At 41.7% G+C, this 26882-nt stretch overlaps 1 protein-coding gene and 1 pseudogene across 1 annotated transcript in view; both read left to right on the top strand.

Moving 5' to 3' along the window:
- The window catches only part of PRKCE (protein kinase C epsilon), a 449749-nt gene that overhangs the window by 331177 nt on the left and 91690 nt on the right, over positions 1-26882 (top strand). The gene's annotated exons all lie outside the window — the stretch shown is intronic.
- LOC112477938 lies at positions 13004-13122 on the top strand (annotated as a pseudogene).

The raw sequence follows: 26882 nt of genomic DNA, 5'->3' as shown, positions 1-26882 counted from the left end.
ATTAATATCAGCTGAATTATCAGCTGCTGTCTTGCAGCTAATCCATCATTCTCCCGCTTTCAGCACATGGCCATAGAGTCCTGAACAGGATTCTATCCTATTCTATTCACATTGCCCCTCACAGCCTGTGCTAATTAATTGCAATTAGCATGGGAGAGAATTCAAACTTTTGTTTAAATCTTAGATAAATTCATTTCACAGCTCCTTAGAAACAGGGTATCTCATTTTGACCAGGCATTTAATTTTCAGAAACCTATTGTTTTTTGTCTTTTTTTTTTTTTTTAGCTTCCAGCAAATTTTAAGGATGCCCATAAATCATGGTTTCCTCCTCCACAAAGTAGAAATAATAATGCTCCCCTCAAAGGACTGCATGAGAATTCAGTGATAATGTAGATGCTCATGAGCACAGTGCCTGGCAGGTGACACACATGCAACTCTTAAACTGCTTTTCAGAGTCCTTTGTACATTATCGCTTCACTTTATCTTCACAGCACCTATGAGGTTAGCAGGCTGGTAGTATATTTCTCTTTGATAGATGAGAGAACAGGTACAAATCAATGAGGGGACTTGCTCCAGAGCCCATGATTCATGCAGAGCTGGGACCGAAACTAAGATCTTTCCATGCCCACCCTGGTGGCCCTTCTGGCAACATTCATGTTAGGGGCGATGGAGAGAGAGGGCAGCCTTTGCCTGTGAAATGAACCCCAGCACCAGGCTTCTGCCTGAGAAAACTACCATTCCTCTCTTAAGATGGGCATGAGTGTGCTGGCAGGACTTGCCCTCATTATGATCAGGCAACCTTCTCACCCCCAGCCTCTGCAACCTCCTCTGCTTGCATTCAGTGGTAGGATTTGTGAAAAGTTACCGTGTATTTTTCTTGCATCTCAGTTATCACAGAAAGTTCCAAGATGATTTGGGGGTTTCTATTGGCTGGGCTGAAAAATATCCAAGCAGTGATATTTTTCTTAACAAAAAAGCACCTTCAATGTGTGGGATTTAAATAAAAGAAGATTCTGATTTCCTAAAAAAAAAACAATATTTTGGCCTGTATTGATCCTTATTGAGAATGATTGTTTACATGGTGTACAGTATATACTCAGAAAGTATTTGTGTTGATGCTCGGAGTCAGATTGGCAAAGCAAGCAGAGGCTTATGAAAAGCCCAGTAACCCTAGAAGCTCCTAATCGGGAGGCTGAGAGAAAGGATTGAAGTGTTTTAATCCTCTCCATTATTTCCTCATTAAGAGTGACTCTCTAATTAGTCATGAGTTAAGTTTCTCTTCCAAAGTCTGTGCTTTTGGGGATAGTAATGAAATTTCATGTTTCCCAGCTGAGACTTCCACATCTGTGGCCTGCCAGTGTTTTCAGCTGTGAGAAAGGAACCCTTTGCCAAGAATTCACCATGTACTGGAAACAGGAAAGTATGGAAAATGAAGTAGCTATCATCAGTGCTGTTTCTAAAGGTCAAGGTTTCATTTATAGAACTGGAGCCATCCAGGTGGAGGAGAAAGGCCCATTCTCATCTGTAATCAGTGTGAAAGGTGTAGAAGCGTGGATCAGATGGCCTCCAGTCATGATGCAATGGCAAGAAACCAACATGAGTATTTACAAAGATCAGTCATTTCTGGGAGGATTATAGAAGAGAAAAGTGAGCCAAACATTAGTTCTGGACTTAGGCATATCATTTTATCTATGGGAATGACAACACATCATCACCTCAGCATTTGAGGAGCAAGGGCAAGGGGCAGGTAGCCATCACTCATCTTTTTCACTAGACATGGTATTGGAAAGTCCCATCAAAGTGGGAGGTTTCCCTGGTCTCCACAGCAGAGCCCCGTAACCTGCTTCTGGTCATTGTAAGGCATGGATCTTGCTGTCTAAGTGGATTATTGCCTTGTCCCTTATTGCAGGGTTCTCAAACACTAGTATGCATTGCAACTCCCAGGGAGCTGGTGAAATGGCAGATTGTAGGTCCCTCCCCTGAGATTCTGATTCAGTAGGGCTCAGGATTTGTACTTTTTGTATTTGTATTTTTTAGTGTTTCTGTTGAGAAACACTGCCTAACAGTGGCATAGTCACCTAGTGTTGGAAAGAGTTGTCTTTATTTATTTTTTATTTTTATTTTTGGTATCCTTATCTGTTTTTGTTTATTTGTTTGTTTGTTTATTTTTATAGTGTCATTGGTTAATTAAATCCAATAAGTTTCAATTGTACACTTTAACAGTAAGGCATATATATATATATATTTACACTGTGTGTTCACCTCCTATAGTTAGATTCCTTTCTGTCACCACATATTTGACCTCCTTTCCCCCATTTACCTCCCCCGTCCTCCCTACCCTCTGGTAACCACTAGTCTATTGTCCATGTCTATGAGTCTCTGTTTGTTTGTCCTGTTCATTTGTTGCATTTAGGCTTATATCCCACGTATGAGTGATATCATGTGGTTTTCAACTTTTTGTCTGGTTTATTTCGCTTAGCATGATTATCTCAAGGTTCATTCATATGAGAGACTTGGCTTTAAAACTGATTAGCAAGTGACTGCCCTAGTCACTGTCTCAGGACATCCAGGATTTGCAAAAGATTGATATGCAATGAGCCTTCTCCTTAAGATGTGTGTGTATGAAGTGGACTGGGCAGTGCAGGGTTTGGCAGAATCAGAGGCTGGACTGCTGGAGGAGGTTGAGAGGGCCCACTTGTCATGAGAGATGGGGCTCTAGCTGAACCTGGAGGACTATAGGATTTGCACTGATGACTCAGAGGAGACAGAAGACATTTTTTGATAGGGAGCCACCATTGTGAGGGTAGCCTTGAGCTTGATATTTCACTAGTCTGAAAGCATATGTCTTAATTTCAAGAAAGTCATAGGCTCAGCAGACATTGGCCAAGGCTCCTCGGAACCTGGCGTTACTGAACCTGGAATGGGCAAAGAGTCTGGACAGTGGCCCAGCCCATCGTCAGCTCGTGAGGACTGAGTTGAGAGCATGCTGGAGATGGCAAAAAACACTCTCAGCTTTTAGAGATTTTGCTCTGAAATGAAGGGTGTCTTACGTCATTACAAACTATGGTCTGTGAGAGTTCAGAACCTCAGTATTTATATCTTGATGCTGCTTATAAAGTGTGTTTCAGATTTTTGATGCACTCACTTTTATATAATCCTTAGGTAGGACTTTGGGGATTGTTACCTTCTTTAATGGATAAAAACATAGATGGGGTGTTCTTGAAATTCCACAGTGATATGGGGTAGAATTGGGTCTTTTGTGTAGGCCCTCTGACCCTCAGCTGGGATTTTCCTGCCACCTCACACTAAGAAAGTTTGCATGTGAGGACCAAGGCTCTTAGAGTTATTGTGAGGGCTCCATCTATGTAAAAAATAGAATTTCCTCTCCTGTTGTCTTTCAAGAGCCATCCAAAATGTCTCTTTCTTTGCTAATAGCTGTATGATCTGCAGCCTCCCTCACCTTCTAAACATTTAAGTCTAATTTCTACTTCCTTTAATCCTCCTAAGACTTTGTTACTCGGAGGTACTGTGCACCTTGTGCTTTATGTGGTAGTTTTGTATGTAGCCATATTTCTCACCAAACTAGACTATGAAAAGCACGAGGTAAAGAACTAAATGATACTCATACATTTTTTTTCTCTTTCATCCGCTTTGGCTCTTAGGTCTAAGGGCCTACGGGAAGATAAACCTGAACACAGAGATGGGTGCTATGTTTAAAGGGCCTGGGATAATGATGAGAAAGTTAAGAAAAATCAATGGAAACTTGGCCGTCCTATGCTTCGTTCCACCGAGCAGGCAGCTTGGCCTAGGCCATTCAAGATGCCAGCTCTCGAAAGCTTCCCAAACCCCGCCCAGGCCCAGTCCCGTCACTCTGCCTTGGGTTCAGGCTCCACTGATGACTCAGACTTTCCTGTATCCCTTCCAGTGATGACTATCGCTCTGCCAGGGGGCACAAACCAGATCCCCTCCCAGACACAGACACCCTCCCCAGACATAAATCTCTGAGGTTTGCAGGAATTCTCTTTCCATCTTTCTGGAACCACTGGAATTCCACAGGCAGGGAGTGAGTAGCTATTCTTATGAAAAATATTGCTCAGTTTCTGGACTAAAAAGGCATGTGAGAGCTGAAGATAAGGGTCCCCAGTTCCGAGTCAGACTTATCTGCAAGTAAACCCTGAGACTTGCTCACCTCTTCCATCCGTAATTACCCACGTGAAAGAAAAGCAGGGAGGCATTGCTGCCATATGACATAGCAAAAAGGGATTACCCACTAATGCCATTTGGTTTAGAGAAGCATTGTTACATAAAATACTCTGGAGGAGTTCAAATGTCCCTCAGGCTAATGCTTACATCCTTGAGTTGGTAACACTATAGCTGAGTATTGTTTTACTTGCCATTTTTCAAAAGGAGAAAAATACCCAAGCCATTATTCAACCTAGTAATAATACTTTTGAAAGAAATAACCACAACGCCCAAACCTTACATCTCTGGGCAGGACGTTGTAGGACTATTGTCTCTTCGCAGGCCACCCTTCAACCTAGAGAAAATGGTCTGGGTTATAGTCAGGTTACAGGGAGTATTAAGAGGCCTTTGGGAGTTGGAGAGAAAGTCTTAAAGATGGTAGCTTAGCTCCAGCAAAGAGGAAGTCATCACTGACTTCAAAGCCAGACATAAGTGTCCTCTATTTTGGGGGCTGGTGACTTTCGGCAAATTATTGAAACGCTTTGAACCTTAGATTTTTCACCTTAAAAAAATAAATAGGGCAGGCGTTAGCTAACACGATGGTGGTAATCATTTTGCGTTATATAAATGTATCCAATCAACACCTCGTGCACCTCAAACCATGCAATGTCATATGCCAATTATCTCAATAAAGCTGGGAAACAGTGGGGATAGGGCGATAATGACCATCTCCTCGAGTTGTTTCAGGATTTGAATGTGATTGTGTGTATGAAGTGCCTAGCACAGTGACTTAATACCAGTTTCCTTCTTTCCAGTCCATGGTCAGCTGGAGACCAGTTAGTTGGGTGTGGTACTGAATGGCTGGAGGCCCTTCCTCTATATTTACCTTCTTTATAAGCTAATTATACTCTTGGTATAAATTTGAGAAAAAATTCAAGAGGCTACATAGCATTTAAAATTCTTTAAAAAAAAAAAAAAAAAAGACATACTGGCAGCTATTACCAAATTATTGAAGTTCCCAGACGAGGGAACAAATGTCGGGTCTTGGCAAAGTGAGATGGGGAATTTCTGAGTGTGATATTTGTAAAGAAATCTAAACTAGGGGGGAAAAAGTTTCCCCAGATCTTATCATTGTACAATGAAGAGTTGTATAAAAACTGTTTGTCCCCACTGCATGTTTACTTACCAATGAGCAGGATATCTTGCAGGCCAAAAGTTCAAACTACTGTTAGCTCCCAAGTGATGTGTGAACTTGAAATGAACTGTCTTCAGAAGAGGCTCAAGAAGTGTTTTGACCCACAAATGCTCTTGCCTCCCCAATGTTTCCCACTAACTTGCTATGGTCCTTGGTGATATTAAATATGTGGAAAGATGAAATGAAGGCATAGTGATAAAAACTCCCCCCCTGAATACACACACTTTCATACACAATGCTTTTCCAGATACTTCCTTGTAACGTCCTTGTTCCATTACATCAAGCTTCCAGGCTTAGCTGTACTTTATAATGATAAACACAGCTCCTGTACCAACTCCAAACAGTGGAATGACAGAAATAGATGATTTATTTTGATTTTTTTAAATGCTGATTTACTTTGAATTTTTGTACTTTTTGCTGTCGCAACTATGAAATGTCTTCAAGTTGGGAACGAGATCATACTAATCAACATTTGAGTTGCCAGCACAGTTCCTGGCTTTTAGTGCATATTCAGAAAATGTCTTCAAATGCAATTTATCTCGTTCTTTAGGCCTGATAGCTACTGTTAGTTACAATTCTCTTTCAGCGGGGTGGTGAGATCATGGCCCTGGTTTAAATTCCACTTCTGTTTTAAATGGCTGGGCGATTTTTGGTCAAGCAGCTGAACTTCTCTATGCTTCAGTTTCTCTATCTGTAAAATGAAAAGAACAGTAATTAATTAAAATTTGAGGATTAAATGAGTGAATATAATGCGAAGTCTTCAGTAAACTATTTGACACGTAATTTGCTGTGATTTTTATTACTCTTCAGCTTTATCATCTCTTGCTCTCCTGCCTCTCGCCCAGTTTCTGTGTCTCGCGCTTTCCGTGAGAGCAGTGACTCTAGGGAGCTTGGAAACCAGTTGTCACTTCTGCCGCTGTTTTCTTCTTGCACTTGCACTCGTCTTGTCCTGCACAGATGTTCCAAAAACTCGTTGCTAAATAAACTTCGACCTAGGCTGTGTCCCTTTTTTCTCTACTGACCATGTTTCTTCTGACTGTGTATTGTTTCTTGTTATTTAAAAAAAAATAATAAATACTTTGCTCCCAGAATCTATCTATCTTGGATCTCTGGATCAACTCAGATTTCCTCTTCTAGAAGCCCTAGTTAATAGTCTTTTTTTTTTTTTCAATAGTTTTCTTATTTTTCAATTTTAGTTGGCATATATATATATATATATTCTTTAAAGTATCTTTCCTCTTATTTATTGTTCGTACAATAAATAGTTAAGGATGACAATATTCACATTTGGGATAAGGCCCCCTTGATTAGACCCAGGTCTCTGCTCGCTTCGCTGGTTCTCTCTATGGCTCATGTTCACCACTGACTCAGGATGTTAGGGGTCTTACCTCTGTCTACCCTTTTGGGGGTTCTTTGTAGGTCTCCACGGCATTCTAGATTTATTCATCCTCTACTTTAATTGATTGTGGTTGTGCTTCTCAACTGCCATGCTTCTAAGCCTGCACTGTTTCTAGAATTGCCCTTTTCACCTACTAAGAATAGGACATTTAATTTAGGCTGATATCAGAAAATTTTGACATCTCAACCATGGCCGGAAGCTCCCTGAAGGCAGGCCCCATGTCTTGTGCATCTTTCTGTATTCTCCAAGCTGAACACAGTGTCTGGCTCACAGTGGATGCCCGGGTAATAGTAACTAAACTAAACCGAACTGGACCTTGAAGGATGACTTGGATTGTAGCTGGAAGAACTGGAGAACTAGGGGCATGCCAGGGAGAGGTTTCCACATGCACGAGGACAGAGGTGGGAGCAGGAATTGTGATGGATGAACAGCAAGTGGACTGCCCTTTAGTTACATGTGAGAATAATTGGAGGGTAGACGGATACCAGCATTCTCTGAATACATTAGAGCAGTGTTATCACTCTGGCTTCAGGTTAGAATCACCTGGGCTGTTTTAAAAACATAGCCACTCCTGGCCTCACCCTAGTTCAGTTGAAACCAGGGCCTGGGGAGGGTTCGAGGAATGGGTTGAGAACCACTGACTTAAGACTTATAGGGAAACTTTACAAAATGTGGTGAGAGTCCCACACCGGAGGCCTCTTTTACTGTAAACTGCTAACAGTCTTGGAGAAATAGCAAAATTTGCCTTTAAGTCTTCCAAGCTCAACTTTAGAATTCTAGAGTGAACTTAGAAAAACTTGGATAAAAGTCAATGAAAGAGATGTGTTTGCGATACAGAATTAACAATAAGGACTAATAACAATCAGGATAGGCAATACCAAAAACTTACTAAGACTTTACTTCCCCTACTTTTCCTTAATTATAACTCTCGCACTCTGAAAATTGCTGATTTTCCGAATGCTTGCAAACTGACTAATCTCAATTTGAAATGTAGTTTAGACTTCACCCTATATCTAGGTCACAGTGAAGGCTGCCATGTGTACCAGGAATGAGAAGTTTGCAAGTTAATTAGGGCACTGTTTATATTTCCACTATTCAAAATAAATCATTCAGTTTAACCATCACATCCTACTTTTTGAAAATTGTTTCTGTTCATGAGTAAGCATCATGAGGCCTTCATTTCATAAGTAAGTTTGTGTTCCATAGGTCTTCAAGTTCATGGCAAGGATACAGTCTCAAGCATTTCTCATATTGGGACCAGTAATTAAGCCATAGGCCTTAAATAATTGCTCTTGATCATAGAATACTCGGTATGCCCATGTTCTATCTAAAAATTTTAAAGCGATATTAAAACACAGCAAAATGTTTTTCAGGGAGGGATTTGTTCATTAATTTTTCTTTAGCTTGGGATTATAGAGCACAGATATCCCCATGGGAACACATTGTGTTTTAAAGAGAGAAAATCACATGTGCATATTTCTCCCTATACCTGTCCAAACTTAGGTCACATCTATGCCGATTTCTAGAAGAAAGATACAAAAATTCACAATGTAGAAAGTTGCAGCATTTGCAGGAACTATGAGAATCTCCGCACGTAATTCTTGGACAGGCTTCACAAGTATTAGCCAGAGTAACCATGAAGGCAGCGACTTTGGATTTGTTTAGCAAACTAACTGCCAAGTCACAAATAATAGCTTTTTGCTTAATGTGGAATAAACATAGTACTGAATATTTCCTTGTGAATACCTTACCATGTGCCTCACAGCAAAGTATAGATCAGTTTACATTACACTGTTTAGTGAAATTTACAATTCTTTGAGCTGGAGGAATTTACCCTAAAACTCCACAGCACTGCCAATAATTTGATTTTGAAAAAGCCAGTCTTCATTTTAATATTTCAGCTTGAATATTGTTTTCTACAATTGTTTTCTACATTGACATTCTGTGAGCCTTTCTATGATTGGTGTTTAGTTATCACAATGTGTGACTTCTATGTCACAGGTTGTAATATTTTATGTGGGGGTCCCCTTTCTTTTTTTTTTTTTTTTGGTGTATTTTTTATATGTGAATTGTAGTTAAACTCTCAAAGCTGACTATTGGGAATACCAACCAGTTAATATTAACATTATTGAAAATAGTTAATGAGAAAAGGAAAAGTCAAGATAGATAAATTAGTAGTTTATTAAGGACCAATACCTGCTAGTCTTTATAGGTGTGGATCTCATTGATTCCCCAGCTATGAAGGGTGGTAGCTTCCATGGCTGACCCACATTTTGTCTCTTGAGTTCTCCCTTCCCATTCACTGCCCCCCCCCAAAGTCCTAGTCCCCCTAAAAATAAAGTTGCCCCTTTTTATTCTTATTGAGGTGAGGAAAAAAGTTTTTCCCATTTGTTTACTACGTAAGTCAGTTGGACTTTTTCAAAAAGCATATTGGTAAGAGGGGAAAATAAAAGTAAACAGGAGAGGTTAGAGTCCAAGATTCTGTTCCAAATTTAAATAAGGTCAAGCCACAGGGTAGAACGGCCAGCCCGGCTTAAAAGGTACATATGCCAGCCTGTGGTTCTTTTCCTGTTGCTTCTGGAGAACCAGGGCCAAAGCCCCTCTTTAAAGCCCATGGTATAACATTCTATTGGTCCTTCCAGTTAATTTCAACCAATGGCATGAGCCCTGAGCAGTATATTGTTATGTAACTAATGGGAGAAGACATTTTCCCAGGCCTTCTCTGCAGGAGTCTCTGATCCATCTTATAAAATACCAGAGGCAAGAAGCAGGGGCGCACACCCTAAAGCCCAGATGTCGTAGTTCTCCGTCTCCTAGCTCTCCCAGGTTAACTAGTGTGGTTACTCCAGCCTGACTCTGGGCTTCTCCGCAGACATGCTTAATCATAGGCCCTGACCTGGTCAGCACTTCAATTTTCAGACATCACTATACCAACACTATTGTTTTGTGTGTAGCATTTTTAATAGAAGAGCATAGTAAATTTCAGAAACAACATTGGCCTCTCTGTAGCTCCTGCTTTTTCAAGCCCTTTTAAAGTTGTGGTAGTTTCCCAAGAGACCCTCTTTGTTTCGGAACTTCATTCTAAACTCACAAGGCAACTTTCCATCCAAATTAAACATTCGAGATGGGAAAACTTTGCAGGGACTTCAGAAAACAGTCTCTGAAAGGTGTTCTGTAAATATGGGATTATTACCGTGCTTTGTGCTAAAAACCACGTTAAATAAAACAGTTTCAAGTCTGTACTTTTACTGACCCAAAGCCCTCTTTCATCACAATTATGTCCTTAATCTTTTCTAGGATGATTGCCATAATCTTATCACTCTAATTATAGCCCCCAAAAATGCAAAATATGTTATATAACTCAGAGCTTGTTTGGACTTCTTATAGACATGCTTATATGGCAAGAAAAACAACTCCCAGTCCAACAGTGAAGGGTGAGAGTCATACGTTTGTAATTATTCCAATTTGGTTTTTTTGAAAAGTAACATTGGAAATGCCCAGTTGATATCTTTTGTAATGATTACACTAACACTTCTAAACTCAAAGGCAGTTACATAGTACACTTCTAGAGATATACGGATCTGAAAGCAGTTGTTGCCTGTAAGGTATTATGGTAAATAATGGAAAGATTTACCAAACTTCTTCATTAGTAGTAAACAGTGAGTCCTTGGTTGTACATGTGGGTGGTAGGGATGTGGTAGAGGAAGGGGGCGTGAGGCAGGGTTTTAGGCAACTGAAATGATCTCTCAGAAAGTAAGGCAAAAGAGGCATCCTGTTACTTCTGATCGTTTCCCTGCATCTCCATTATTGAACTTCAGACAGAAGAAATCAGAAAAGGATTTCTGTTTCTATGTCTATGAATCATGATAGCCATTATCAATTTGTCTGAAAATGTGGGTGTTTTTGTGAGCAAAATGGTGGCTTTTTATGTGGGAGTCTCTCATTTATTTTTGTGGCAACCGTCTCCAAGCAGATGCAAAATTCCAAAGGGGGAAGACCTTCCACTGTAGGAGGAGTCATGAGCATCTGGGCCCACTGGCTTGAGTGTTGTGAACATAGCAGTGATGGGTGATGTCCTGGGCTCTGTACTCATTAGAATTTCATGCCAGCCACCTTGGATCTGAGGCCAAAGTATACTTCTAATCCTGGTCACCAATTATGCACATTAAATTTAATTCCGTACAATAAGTATAGACTGGAGACTCTACAAAACCCTGGTCTAGAGACTAAGAATATAAGAGAAAGATAACTTGATGCTTAGTGATAGAAACATTTGTCGAATGAATGAATGAATGAATGAATGAATGAGAGAGGAAAAATCTGGGCTGGTCCTTAGGGCACTTATATTCTTGTTTAGCAAGGAAGATTTAGCTACATGAAATAATTAAAGGGCACTTTAATTCCCAATTATCTAACACTATTTGTTAGAGAATAAGGATATTGATGGAATCTAGTCCGACATGTCAGGAAAAGCATTTGTCAAGAAGGTGGAATGGCAAGATTTGAATTCTCAGAGATGAGCAGTGGGGGACACTGTAGCCTGGGGATCCGCATAAAGTCTTGAAGGCAGGTATAAGCAAAGAGAGAGGAAGAATGATGGGGTAGGTTCAGGATTAGGGAGGACAGTGAGACAGTCACCTGATCAGAGAAGCGGGCAGGAAGAAGAGTTTGGGTCAGTAGGTTGGGACCAGATGATGGAGGACTGTAAATCCCACTGTGAGAAAAGGCTGCCTCATTGGATGACATAGGGCAAAGCAAGAATGTATTTGGTCCACAGTCTTCCTCTGGCTGGAGGAGCAAGTGTTTGACTAGTGGGTCATGAAATTCATTTAGTATGTCTCCATGAGCATTTTTTCTTTAATGAAATAGAATAGGATAGAAAATATGAGAGTGTACCTGTATTTCCTACATATTGTAAAGACAGCAGTTGTATTGGGAAGCAATTTTAGTTACTTGTTTGCATATGCACATGTATGTATGTAGAAAATAGGGGTGCACTCACATCTTCTACCCTTGTATGTGTGAATAAGTTGGCCGTGTGTGTCTACACACATATATTTACTGGATCATCAGCACTGCGTGTTGTTTTATTTTGTTTAAAACTGATTTAAGGAATGTTCAAAGCAATTCTGACCTTACTCTTTGACATACACGATTTTGCCTCATGTGCCGACTTATCCCTCACTCCTACTTAAGACAGGCTATCACTGTGTTCACTGATTTGCAGAGACATTTAGGCTAGTAATATTGGAGGGACTTTCAGGCTCTGGTTATTAGGGCCCGTATATTGTTTTATTTCTTCTCTCAACTTCCTCTGCAGTATCAAGGGTGTCCACTATGCTGTAGAAAGTAGTGTGTGTTAGACTTTAGGTCTTGACCTACAGTGTGGAGCCCTGGCAGAGGGAACTGAGTCAGCAGGTGAGAGACCAAAATAGCATCTCTGGAGGGCAAAGACAACACCCGGAAGGAGGCCTGAATCATAGAGGACATCCTCAGCTGTCATGGGAGATGGTGTCTGATGGTAAATGAAATGCCTCCTCTTCTTCTGGAGAGATTAATGCCCCTGCTCGCTGAGCTAGCTACTGCAAGGATTCTTTCCTGGTGGAAGTTCCGGGGTGAGGGCCACGGGTGCAGACCCAGTTCCTAAAGGGTTGGCTGCCATACTTTGTTCTTAGCAAACTGGCTGCTCAAGCATTGGCCAAGCAGCCAGTTTTTTCTCCAGCCTGGTTTGGCATTCTCCAGAACTCTGGCACAACTCTGAGCCTTGCCCCACCTCTGGGGTTAGAGAGGTGATTTTTCCTAGCAATGACACCTAGCTCCACAGGGTGGTCTTTCTCAGAGAGTGGCCCAGAGAACTTATGCTTCACACCAAAGTCCTGAAAGCAAAATCTCTGGACTGAGTCCTAGGTGATTTTAACAAGGCTTCCAGGGGATTCTTCTGCATGTTAAAGTTTGAAAATCTCAGCTTTAGGGTTACTTTGATATACATATTACACTGAAAGATGGAAAAACTTAAGCATGTAGGGTGTATTACTTTATAATGAAAAAATATTAATGTGACTTAATTTGGGTTCTTCTTGATCAAGGTTTTTATGTAGCTGGTTGAAAACTTAAAAGGGGTGGAGGGAGTCAGCTGTTTATAGAAGCAACAGCATAGCACTGCTGTTAGGGCCTCCACCTTGAGAAAGACCCCACCAGGAATCCTTTTGAAAATACTATCTTATATAGTCTACGGCCATGCTACTCTGAACAAGCCTGATCCTGTCTGATCTTGGAAGCTAAGCAGAGTCGGGCCTGGTTAGTACTTGGATGGGCAACCGCCTAGGAAGACCAGGTGCTGTAGGCGTAAAAAGATAAAAAATAATGGATTGTAAGCTGACAAGGTCCTTGCAGTCTGTGAGGTCAACCAAAGGTAGCCTCACCTAAAAAAAAAGAAAAAAATAATAAGAAAATACCATCTTATAAATAAAGACTTCAATGGGATTCAAGAGGTGTACCACATTCTCTGTTTATTTCTAGTTGTGAAAGAACATAGTTAGAATAGCTCTATTTCCATTTTTATGTGCCATTTAACAAGCAGCTCTTCAAAGCTCTCCATGGACCTGGCACTGAACTTCCCACGTGTTTTTTCCACTCATCATGAAAGGGTCATTCTCAGCCTTGTTCTGTGTCCCATCTCCTGAGGTGAATTCTTAGGGCAAGAAAGATGTGTCTGATATCCACAAACTCCTTGAGGGAGAAAACATGTGTGTGTGGAGGGGAGGGCGGTCCTGGAGATCCAGTCTTTCTGGACATATTTATCCCTATTTCGAGAACAGGATTCAGAGCAGGTTAGGCCAGGCGAGCTGATAGCCAAGGTCTCTCATTGAGCTGTGTCACTTGTCTGATAACTCTTTGCTAAACTGTCTTCTAAAATCTCATTGGAAAAAGAGTACGGAAATCTCATCTCCAGTTGGTCAAGGGAACCTCAGGCACTCTAAGTTGACAATGTCTAGTTTAGGGGGTGATAAATACAACTGACACCTGGTGATAGAGGTGCTCTTTTATAGAGCAATGAAGGCATGTGGCTAGAACAAGAAAAAGGCAAAACACATGTCATAGAAGACGTGGTTCTGGGAGGTCACCAGCCCTTTTGCCCACCTGGTAGACCACTGAGCTCACAGGGCCATGTGTTCCAAACAAGGAGGGCTTTGATTGGCACATCTTAGGTAACCTGCTGAGCTAGAGATCACTGTGAGGTTTGAGCCATTAATCATATTTTTAGATGTTAAATGTTTGAGAAGCTATGCATTTCAAAACACCAAGGTGGATCAGGACATACTCGACAATGTCGGTGGTTTCACTGGTTCAGAGCTTTAAATCAAAGCAGTTCCCTTTCTCCCCAATTCTTGTTTGCTTACTTAACTCATTTATTTTTGAGATGAGTTAATGACTCAGAAGCAAAAACTTAAGGAAAAAATTTTTGAGAGAGAAGCTATCTTGGCCTAAAAAAATCCTGTCAAAGAACTTCTGCTTCGATTGCTGAACTTTGACCTGCATACAGGATGTTTTTTTTGTCAAGTACCAACCGAACCCTGGAGAATTGAACTTTAAAATGTAATTCTCTTTTTTGGTTTTGCCAAAACCAGCCGGGTAGCTCATTAAATGTAAAAAGTACTTTAAAATTGGAAGGCCAATATACATGTTAACTATTATGAACAGTCACAAAACCAGTATCTTTTACTTTAACTCATATACTTCTGCACAACAGGCAAGAATGCCACAGATAAGCCCACTGCCCACCTCTGTCAGGTTTAGTGACTTGTTTAAGGGCACATGGGAAAACAAGGAAAATTAAGTTCTATTTTCTGTTCTTCTGATGACTGTAGGACCTTAGGGCAACTGCAGAAGGATCCCTTTGAGCCTCGGTTCCAGCATCTGTGAAATGGGGACAACACTCCTTGCCTACTTCATTCACAAGGCTGCCCCGAGGCTTACACAGCATTTTGAAAAGTCCTAAGGATATTAGTAAAATGGAAAAGTCTCAGCATGTGTTCTTTTTGTATTTTGTATTCTCCCATCAATTTCCCTCTTCTGGGAATTCCTCCCTTTCAACAGAGACCCATGTGGGGTTCACTGCACTCAGTGTCTCACCACCACCCCTCTGCCAGTACCCCCCACCAAACAGATGGCTTTTTGAGCAAGGGCCTGGGTCTTAGCACACAGGGGTGGGGCAGGTTTGCCCAGTATAGAGATCAGTCCAGTTGTTTTTGATCCTTTTTTCCCCTAACACGTGGCCTTTCTCCAGGGAGAGTCAGGTGATAGCTGAAAGTGATCGGCTCTGCCTGGAGTTTGGTGGTGATGAGGAAACCTGTGTGATAGGTGAGCTTTTCTTTGGGGTAGGAAACACTTTGGGCTTTGAATGCAAAAGGCCAGTGAACTCAGAGCCTTCTCCACCTGGGGAAGTTCTGCTAATCCTGCAAGACCCAACTTAGTACGACTCTTGCGCTCTTTCTTGCCATTCCCAGAGAGAATGCACTCTCCCCTTTTGCACTTTCACATGGTACAGTCATAGCGTGTCATAGTTGGGCCTGAGCCACATGACTATCCAGTGATGCCTGATGTCTGGCCTTTATAGGAAGAACTCAACAGAGGTTCTAAAAACAATTTAGTTGGCTCTTCCCTGGGGTCTAGAGTCCCAGTCTTCCGTGGCGTCCTCTAATGGAGATAACTTGACCTTTATAGTCAGAGTTGGAAGGGCAGGAGGATGAGAAAAGGCTCTTCTTTCCCCTTCTGGACTGAGCTTCAGGCAGGAGTGTCCACACCCATCCTTCCTGAACTTTTACTTATCGCATTCGTTGCCCTATTTAGTGATCTCTAGAGGTCTCAGGGTTTCTGTTTAGAAGCTTCCCAACCAGTCACTACTTGCAGAATAGGCTTGGAGTATAATGGGAGGCCCCCACCCTCGATTAGAGCTGTCCTGGTTTCTTTGCTCTCTTAGGCTTATAGATTCTTTAAGCCTCTGTTGACTTAAAGTGGCCTTAGATAGGCTGAGATGGGACGGCATGCACCAGATTGGTACAGAGCCCTTTACACACACATTTTTGCAATTAACTGTGAGCCCAGACCAGAGTCCAAGCCTTGAGGAACCAACCTGGTTTAAGCCTGAATTGTTCCTGAGAGGTACTCTGGTTGGGGATAGGCATCTGCGGGTTTTATAGCTGCTGCAGGAAATGCCTTCTGGTTTTCTTGTAGCTGTGAGAAAGTGCTCTCACTTGATTCCATGTGTCACCAAGTGGTAAGGGACTTCATTTCTACTTTTCTGCTGTGAACTCTCATTAAGTCCCACCTGCTCTAGAAAGCCTAGCTCGATCTCCTCTATTGGTTTTCTTCTGCCCAACTCCTCATACTTTGCATCAGTTCAGCTCTTGGTGGCATACTGTTTTATGTCCTGTGATCAATTTTCTGTCATTGGTATTTCCCCATCATGACTATAAGACCCTTGGGCAAAGACCAAGTCCTTCCGTCTACTGAATGCAACATAGTTCTGGCCCCAGTGGGTGCTCTGGAGTCCAGTCATCATGGCCAGTGTTGAAGGCTGGAGGGTAAGGACCGAGCCCCCTGCCTGATGAGGAAACGTCGAGCCCTTGCGGTCTTGGAAACTTGCCATTTCCTCCATTTACCTCCTGTTGCTCTCTCTGCTTCCTGTTCACAGAAGTGGCTTAGGTGAGCCATGGTCTGAGATGCATGTCCCCAAATCTATAAAGTCAGTTCCCTTAGGTCATGTTTACCTTTCACAAGTAAAAGGCCGAAGCAGGAAAGCTTAACAGAAGCTCTGCCGCCAAGACTCTAGCAGTGGTAATTTCTTATGAGCCTTTGTGATTGTAGAGTTTATGAAATTTAAGTCAACAGCCTTCCTCCTAATCCCCACACCAGCCGTGAGAAGCTGTCTTAGCCGCCCCTGCGTGTCTGTCCTGAGGCACACCTAGGCTCCGGTGTTCCGCTCCTTAAAAGGTATCTAATTTCTCTAATCACCTCAGTTTAATGGTTTTCAATCTCGTAGGTTATAATGGAAGGGAAACATTATTTCTAGGCTCTTGGTTTCCTTTCCTGCCTTCTCCACCTTCTCTCTTCTCCTTGTCCCTCCCTGGTGAGTTGTATGGATTATAAAATGTTAGGCGTGACCTTGGGGGTTGAGAAGGAACAAAGGTTTTGTCTTCCCCTCCCTCCTGCTCCCCCAGCTCTGGCCTTCTCATAAGTTCCAAAGGTAATGGGGGGCACTTTCAGGACACTGCCACCATGGAAAGACCATGACTTGGCAGAGCTTTGATTTTTTTTTTTTTCCCATTCATGTCCTGGGAGTAATTTGGTGTCAGGCTGGCATATTTGGGGTGTGTCTTCTCTCATTTCTCTTTCTGTTGTTTTTTAATAATAATAATATTAATAAAAAAACCAGTGATGGCCGCCGTGGGCAGAAGCATCTCCTCTGCCATCATCTGAGGATGCTCATGCAGGCCCTGATCCTCAGTGATTCTCCTCTCACCTCCCTGCACGTTCACCCTGTGCCCGATTGAGAGAGGAAGGAGGAGGACAATTTATATGTCATGTCAGGTTGGATGCTGCTCTTTGGCAAGCATACAAATACTAATAATTTCAGGTCCTCCCATAAGAACTAAGCTGATGAATTCTCTTTGTGGTGCAATTTTCAAAATTCTTTCAGCTCATGTCATGTGTTACTCAGATCTGACCTTCCCCACCAGGGTACCATGAGTGGGTTACAGGAGGGCTGTAATCTGGCCCCTCCCATAAGCTCTGGGGACAGCCCTGGGGCCCCTGGGCTGGTGGTTCCTGGTGGCAAGGAGCTGTCCGCATTCCTCAGTGAACCATCACTTTCTGAGCCATTACCATAAAGGTTGGGAAGCCGTGAGTAGGGCGGGCTTTAACAGATGAGGAAACCGAAGTTCAGAGAAGTTATGTAACCTGAGTGTGAGGCAGTGCCCTTGCTGTTCTTCTCACCAGCTGTGGGGTTTAAGGTAGCTCTCCTCTTTAGGGGAAATCTGGAAGTTATTTCCTGTCTCTAGTACCTCCTTGAAATCATGCTGGGTATTAGTTTCTTAGAGTCTATTCTGACTCTTTGGTGCTTTACTTCTGCAGGTATTGTCTCGCTCTCTTTTTTTATTTTTTATTTTTTTTAAGGCTTCACTGACGTCAAGTGAGAAACAATTATTCAGAGACGATTTCCAGTGCATGTAGAGAGAGCAAATATTCTATACAATCTAGCGTGTCACTTTCAACATATTTCCCTCTTCTCTCTGGTAGTTGGGTATATTTAAGGTTTGAGCCTCTTTCAAAAGTCAGTGTGTGCAGACTACATGATCCTATGTGTAGAATATATTAATACACACTCAAAGAATGTACTAGAATAACTGGGTAGAGGAAAGCCACAGGATGCAAGACCAGTATACCAAAATCAGTTGCATTTCTGTATACTAGTAATGTACAATCCCAAAAATGAAATTGAGAAACAGTTTTATTCACAATGGCATCAGAAAGAATTATAGGTATATCTCGGAGATGCAGGTTTAATTCTAGACCACTGTAATGAAGCAAGTATCACAATAAAGTGAGTTGTATCTCTTTGCTGGTGGAAGTTCTTGCCTCAAATTGATGATGTATTCCCTAAATGCTAAGAAATAAATTTTTTAAAAAGCTGAAAATTTATATGCTAAAAAGTACAAAACATTGCTGAGAGAAATTAAGGAAGATCTAAATTAATGGAGAAATAGTCTATGTTTATGAATCAGAAGACTCAATATTATTAAAATGGTATTTCTTCCCAAATTGGTCTATATATTTTACACAATTCCTATCAAAATCCCAGCAGGCTTCTTTGTAGACATTGACAACCTGATCTTAAAAGTCATATGAAAATTCAAAAGACTCAAAATAACCAAAGGAATCTTGAAAAAGAAGAACAAATTTTGAGGATGCACACTTACTGATATCAAAACTTTCTATAAAGCTGCAGGAATCAAAATGGTGTAGTACTAGCATAAGGATAGATATCTAGATCGAGGGAACAGAGTCGAGAGTCTAGAAATAAACCCTTACATCTATGGTCAATTGATTTTTGACAGGAGTTTCAAGACCATTCAGTAGGAGAAAGGATGGTCTTTTCAACAAGTGGTGGACATTTAGATCTTTGTCCCACACCACACACTAACACAGTGGGTCATAGACCCAAATGTAAGTTTGTCATACAACCTCCTATGACGTTCCAAGGATGAGAATGTCAAAGGCTGGGGGCACAGACAAGAGGTATAAGCAGGAAGGTAAGATTATCTTTTTGTCAAGAACTTCAGTGATTTCAAAGAAATAACTGGATGTGAGAGAAAAACTGGTGAAAACTCGGTGAGAAGCCCTGCTCTGAAGAGGAAGCATCATTCTTTCTCTGTTTGAACTTTACTAATCATTTGCAGCCTAAGAAATGTGGACCTAATAAGGGACCTTACTATGTTATAAGGGAGCTTACTTTCTAACATAAAACAGCTATTTTTTATTTCAAATTCTTATTTCCTTTGTGTAGCTCTTTTTTCCCCCAATTCTCACAACCTCCTGGTGAGCTAAGAAAGGAGTTACACATCACCCTCCTTTTAGCTAACACTTATTTCATGCTTGCTCTGTGACAGGCTCTGCTCCCAGCACTTTACACATTACTAACTCACTGAATTCTCACAATAACTCTAGGAGATAGGAACTGTTATCATTCCCATTTTACAGATGAGGAAACTGGGGCCCAAGTGGTTTTGAGACTTGCATCTGGTAAGATGCAGAGCTAGGGTACGGATTCAGGCAGCATGGCTAGAGGACTGTGGCTCCTCACCACGCCGGTACTGCTTATCATTTGCATCTGATAATTGAGGAAACTGCAATACAGGGACACTAAGTGATTGTTCGAGGTTGTACGAGTTCCATGTCACTTCATCTAGTGCTTTTCTACTGTATCACATACTAAGGGCCCACGTCCCACATATGTAAGGTGTTAGGTAGAGAAAAGTTGCAGGAGAATGAAAAATCTTCAGTCCTCAGGGCAACTCCTGTCCAAATTTAGAATCTGCAGTTTCATCCCTGCATAGAATCCCAGGGTTCAAAGCCTTCCCTTAGAAATCCTAGTTTGGTCTCCATCTGAGCTAAAATTAATCGAAAGTTTGTTGTATAGCTTCTGCTTGTGCATTTTCTGTAAGAGGAAGCTCACTACCTTATAACTGTCATTTATTTTATAAACCTGCTAGATAGAAAACACTCCTTCTTTGAGCCCCAGTTGGCTGTGACCATTCTCAGTCCTAGTTCTGCTCTCTGGAACTATGCTCGGTAAGTCTAATTTTTGCGTGCCAGTTCTTGGTAGTTAAAAGCAGGTCTCAGGAGCCTGATTTCCTGGGTTTGAATCCTGGCTCTGCCACAAACATGCTCTGTAACCTTAGGCCTTAGTTTTCTCACCTGTAAAATGGAAAGAAGCTGTTTAGGGGAGTATCAAGTAAGCCACATCTAGGAGCTCAGTAGCTATTCACTGTTACTATATTTGGAAACAATAATTACATTCTATCTTTATCTTACTTCTTCACATTAGTATCCCTGATTCTTTAATCCAAGGGTCCCCAACCCCTGGGCTGTGGACCAGTACCAGTACCAGTCTGCGGCCTCATAGGAACTGGGCCATACAGTAGGAGGTGAGCGATGGGCCAGCAAGCGAAACTTCATCTGTATTGGCAGCCGCTCCCCAGCACTAGCATCAGCGCCTCAGCTCCACCTCAGATCATCAGGCATTAGATTCTCATAGGAGCATCATCCCCTGGTGCCAGAAAGTTTGGGGACCACCGCTTTAACCTGTTCTTTCACCACCTCTCGTGACTTTCAGGCCCTGTCACTTTTAGATCTTGCTCTTCTGGGTGTCCTTTATCTTTAAATATCTGTCCCAAAAGACAAGCTAGAGCTGAGCCCAGTACCCTGTGACTGTCTGCTCATGCTCACACAATAAGTTTTTGGTGGCGTTAATTTGTCTTAGGCCTTCTGATAAAGCTGTTCATTTCATATGTTACCTGGAAGGATTATATGGTATTTTCCTCAAATCCTCTCTCCTTTCCTACTCAAAAGGTATTGTGTTAAGACAGAAATTGGCAGCAATTAATGAATTTAGGTGTTTACAGATTTTAGATCTTTTCCTCTTGAATCGCTATTCATTAAGAGCTTTACTGTGCATTATGAGTAACTGTCTCTTTATCTAAAAATAATTATCGGATACCAGTAAAGCCTGGAGTTAGACTTTATCCTCATCACACTATCCTTCCAGTGGTTGGTGGCAAGGCTGAAATTACCTGCTCTCATCCTTAAAGATACCTTTCAAACTTTTTTGTAAGTGGTGGAATTCATGGTTCTAATAATATTGAGATAATTCTTCTAATAATCATGAGAAAACCTAAGTATATAAAATGAATGAAAGCACTTCTGCTCCGACTGAAAGGTGGGACTTGGAACTGTTCTGATTACTATTGCTACACAAGAGATCGCCTCAAAATATGGAGGCTCGGCTGGTTGGCTCTGGCTCAGGGCAGTCAGCTGGTGGTTGGAGCCGTGGGGCCTGAAGCAGCTGGGAGCTGGCTCCCTCAGGGAGTCTGAGAGCCTCTCCATGTGGGCTCTCGGCATGGGCTGTCTCGGGCCCCCTCATAGCATGGTTGTCAGGCAGCCAGACTGCTTCCATGGTAGCTGAAGACTTCAAGAGAGAACCTTCCAGAGAGCAATGTGGAAACTGCAGTGTCCTCTGTGATGCAGCCCTGAGAGTCACATGACATCACTGCTGCCTCCAAAGCCCGCCCAGTTCTAAGGAACACGGATGAGAAATACTGTTGCAGGAATCTGGAAAACACAATCTTCTTCCCACCCGATTCCTCCCAATGTAGGACTCTGTAAAACATAGTTGATAAAGTTACTGGTATGAAGCATTAGAGAGTGAGATTTAGGATAAGAAAAGAAAGATTCTCTTTTCAAATTCTTTTAATTTGCTGAATGGCTCAACTTTTGTTTTGTGTGGGTTTGTGTTTTCAAGTTAAGTGTTTAGGAGTTCAGTTTGTTCCTCCATAAAAAATGGAGATTTAGGTAGAACTACCTAGTCTCCCTGGCCAAGCCATTGTGATAATGGGATGAGTAATCTCTGTGAAAAGAGCTGGGTATAAACATCTCTGTTAGGATTATTCTTCCTGCACAGCCGAAACAGAGGAGGCAAAAGGCCACTCACCAGCCAGTTGACTGATGAAATGCAATTAGATTCAGACCTCGAGAATTACCTTTGAACCCAGTCGCCTTTCCTCTGGGTCCTGTTTGCCCTCACTTTTCAGTTTGCAACAGCAAAATAAGGGGTGAATTCAAGCCTTTATCAGCGCTTTGCAGTTCAGGCTGGAAGGAACCTTAGCGGCCATCTAGTTCAATTCCTGTGAGGTAAAGTGGTCTGTTCAAGCTCACACAGCAGAAGTCAGACCAGAGTTTGTAGCTTCTGTGGGGAGCAGATGACTTTAGCTTTTTCTCCTGGCAGGACACAAATGTCCTAGTCTAAGTGGCAGGTCAGGACAAGAAGAGGTCAGCTGGCCGCACCGTCCATCCAGCCTCTGGAAAGCTGGAACAGGCCTGGCTGGAAGCCAGGTGCTCATTGTGTGGGGATGGAATGAAATGTTTCCAAAGGAACTGGCTCATTGTTTAAGATGCTAAATATTTATTTGATCAAACCAAACTTCGACTGAAGAAGCCAAAGAGTCTGGATTTTAAATTTCACAAACCTGGCTTGGAGGGAACAGGCAGTGGGGAAGGGGAGATGAGAGTTGTTTCCTGTCAGAAAACTGTGAAGATGTTACTGTAGGAGGCACTCTGTAGGGCACCTGGGGAGAGGAGGGTTAAGCTCCCATGAAGCAGGACAGATCCAGGTGCTTCCAGCTTTCTAGATGGTCCAAAAGGTCCACCAGATGCCATGGGTTCAGTCTCATTGATTGACCCTTTACTCTATTACATAAAATGGCACTTTAAAGTGAAATAAAATGGTATTGATGCCTGTTTGCCTGCACTTTAATTGTTTTCCCTAGGCCAGTGAAGTTCTCTTCTGCAACTTCTTGGGTACAGTGGCCTCAGCTCATAGATCATTGTGTCAACCAGGGTGAGCCTTGTTACTCAGCTCTTTTAAGTAACCAGCACAGCTGTAAGTCTTTGGTTAGACCTTACAGGGTGACTAACCCAGAATCTGATTCAGAAAAATTCGTCTTTGAGACCACTGGGATTTATCTTGCTTTTGCAGAGATCAGTGATTTTGCTAATGTTTCCAAGCAGATGTGAGAGTCATTCCATCATTTTGGTTATTCCCTGCATGCCTGTGCCTCTTAACGGTCCATAAACCCTGGGTCTGGTTTGGGTCATCTGCTCACCACTGTAATGTGCTCATTTAAGACAGTATCTGAATTATTTTTTAAATAAACTAAAATTCAAGAGATGTTGAACATTTTAGAGATTAGCCAGCAAGAGTGTTTTCTTATTGCTAGTTTGACATTTCCTTATATTCCTTATGTTCAAAGTCCTGTGTTTGCACTATTACCACATATATGATAAAAAATGAAAACCAAACAAAATAAAAAAAACTTTAAAGGGCTAAAGAAAAAAGTAGGCATCGAATTAATTAACCGTGAATTATTCTGTATTTTTGTTAAAGGAACAGCAGAGCCTGTTTTGGACTTTGAATTGTGTGCTATTAAATGTTGGGAGAAGAGTAGTTTTGTTATATATCTTTTCTCTGAAGAACATACAATTTCAATTTAGGAATGCATTTTCAGCCCCCCAAAGCTGAAGTTGACAAAAGGAATGGCTGAAAAAGCAAGTTCATGTATAATCACCACGCATAAGGTCACAGAACTCTTCCTTTCCATGAGCACTGCCCGAACAGTCCAAAAACCTTCACCACTTGAGGCTGCCCACAGTTTCATGATGCCTGTTGTGAATGAGACTTTGGGCGGGTGAAGCAGTGGAGGGTTAAGTCTCAGGGCTCTACTGCCCCGGGCGGCCCACATACACCCTGAGACAGAGGCAACATCCAGAAGGAAACGGGCAAGACTGGAGAAGACAAATGGGACCCACTCGCGTTAGCTGCACAAAGCATTCCTTCCCTCCAGTGCCACTGAGTCACAGCGGGCCAGTGGGAACGGGGCTCCGGGAGAGTTCTGTATGCTTATGAGACGTTTGCCCGGCTCCCATTGAAGGTGTCGCATCTGCGTGTGCGTCCCAATGACCCAAGGAATACTCTGTCTGGTCTTCTCAATCTTATCATCAAATTTTATTTTTTCCTTTAATTTTTTCTATTTATGCTAATTTTTTTCCTGTAATTTATTTAGCGTTGTTCTCTGGTTCATTGTCATTCTGCTGAGGCCAGTGTCCCAGAGCAGTAGTTTCAGACCTTTCATAGTAATGGAATCCTTCCTTAAATGAAACCTGCAGAGCAGCCCACTCTATAAAATTATAAGAGGGATCCCCTTTCACTGAAGTGAGCTGGGAGACTTGGCTGCCTGGTGGCGGGCCCCAGTGTACTTCTTTGGCACCTGTGATTCCTACAGTAGAGTTTTAAATCCCCTCATTTAGTTGTTGTGGGGATATCAGGACTGGCAATCAGAGTCTCCTAGAGATTTACATCATGGTTGCTTTCCTCAGCACCTTTTCAGCATCTTTTTCTTATTCATGCATAAACTAAATATTTCTTGCTCTACTGCTAGGTATAAAGCACTGTCAGATGCTGGTGGTGTGGAAATGAATAAAATAGACATGGCCCCTATCCTCTTGCCGAGGAGAGGGTTTTAGACTTTCAGGAGCAAAGTCCGTCCCAGTACATGGACTAGTTTATATGTACTGGTGACAGGTCACTCCTGTCCCTGCCAGGGTACTCACTGGATGGATGTGTCTTACCCAAATCTTATCATCTCTTCATGCAAAACCTTCTCCTTAGGGAGCCATGAGAACCCCAGCATGCCACGAAAGTCCTGCTGTAATTCTAAAACTCTCCCTTGAGATTAAGGACTGGACACAAAATATGGGGACTAAGAGGTAAATAAGAAAGTTGAACTGATGATGGCTGAGGTTCTCTGCAGTATAATAACTTTGTTTCCTTTATTTTGGATTGACCATTCCTCTTTACCACCCATATCTTTTTAACTAGGAGTTGAAGAGTAAAAATTCAGCTTATTAATGTAAGTTTTCCTACATTTAAAATAATAGCACACAAATCTTCCCATATGTCTTTCATTTTACTACGTGTATTCTTGGAAATCACATCAGTAAGCAGAGTGGGGAAAAAGCTGGTCATTTTTTTCTCTGCAATCCAGTTGCTGAGTAGCTTGCAGTTAATTGCTATTGCCACTAGAGGGTGATCATAGTTGGAAAGGTAGAGCTGAGAGGGGTCCGTCTGTATTGAAACAGCGGACATTGATGAAATTAGCAACCAGTTATTATGTTGGATTGATCCAGGGTCAGAAAGAGCAAACTGAAGACCTAAAATGTTTTAGGCCGAGCTAGGTGAGCGAATCTGTGATATTCTACGAGCGCAAATTTTAGAATTGCCCCTTTTGCCAGCATTGCTTTATATTTTTTTATGAGCAAGATTTTGGAGTTAAGCAGAAAAAAATGGACAAAAAGTCGGAGGCAGAGCTGTGCTTTTCTTTTAAAAATAGATACATAGAAGCATGTGTTTGTTTCTACTTGGTGTTTTTGTTTTACTTCTAAAATGAGAACAGCTGAAATAATTTCTGAATTGTTCTGGACTTTTGAGCACAGACTCCCAACAGTCTCTGTGGTCTGGGCCCTGAAAAACCCATCTGATGAAGGAAGAAGCCCTTCTTTAAAAAAAAGCTGCTGAGGCTGTGTGAAACAGCCCAAGTTTGTTTGTTTTCCCCTGCATTTGAAAATATAAGTCAAACTTCCTCCCAAGACAGAGAATTCTACAACTGTGGCCATTTTGAAAGGGGGCAGGAAAGGAAGTGCTCAGTATTTTGCTAGACAAAACCTCATCTCCATTCTTTCTGCTGTAATCCTGCTAGTGACTCCTCTTCTGCCTAAATTGGAGTAGCATTTTCCTATCAAGCTCATTGAAGATGCACATTATTTAAAAACCTGGGAAGAAGGTAGAGGATTCATTTCCAATGTCTTTAAAGAATCCTACTTCCTCTCTGAGCCCCAAGAGTTGTTGGCTATAATGCGGTTTTAATCTTCAAATCTTTCATTAGCTCATTTTTGCTGTATATAAGAATGGTTAGCGGCCTTAAAATATAGTCTCACTCCTCTGACACCTCAAAATCACCTAAATATATTTACAAATGAAGTTCACATGAATTTCAGTTAATGATGTATTTTTTAATACTGACTAATCAGCAACCCCAAATTAGATTTCCTTGCACTGATGGTTTCTTTCAAAAAAAAAAAATGGTATTAGGTGACAATGGAAAGGACAGTCTTGGCAACAAAGGCTTCAACCATAGCCCATGGGATTTAGATTATCATCAGCAGCCTGCACCAGAAGCAAAGGCTTACTGAATGCTATCTCTTTTCCAGATTAGATAGAAAGAAGAATTAGGGAGATACAAGGAAACATTTTCTAAGGCTGGTTATACTCTGATCTGGGTGACACAATACAAACTGTGGGAATTAGAAAGTGCCTCATTGGTCTAAAACTGGCAGCATGATAAACTGCAGGAGGCAGAGTTACAGTTAACAGAATTTTTTCTAATTCTCTTGGGCTCTCTCTTTGGGATCCTTAGTATTATATAATTTTGCTATTTTATGCTTACTTGTCTCTCTTTACTTGTCTAAGTCCCTGGTCTCTGGTCTGTCGAATTTATCTCCCTTTGCATGTGATTGAGGGGGGAGGGTAGTATGTGTGTGTCAACGGAGGGGGGCGGGGTGAGCTGTTGTTGCCGACAGTGAACTTAAGCTTTCTATAGATGTTGCTCTTCATTTTTAACTAGAGTATGAAGGAGAAAGTGTTGACTTTCTAACTTGAAAGACCATGCTCTTAAGTTATTTGACCCTTGTACATTCTTGACTTTGCGAAATATTTTA

This window comes from Pteropus alecto, unplaced genomic scaffold (assembly GCF_000325575.1).
Source record: "Pteropus alecto unplaced genomic scaffold, ASM32557v1 scaffold131, whole genome shotgun sequence".
Lineage (NCBI taxonomy): Eukaryota > Metazoa > Chordata > Mammalia > Chiroptera > Pteropodidae > Pteropus > Pteropus alecto.
The sequence above is the reverse complement of the archived record's forward strand: the minus strand, read 5'-3'. Positions and strand labels throughout refer to the sequence as shown.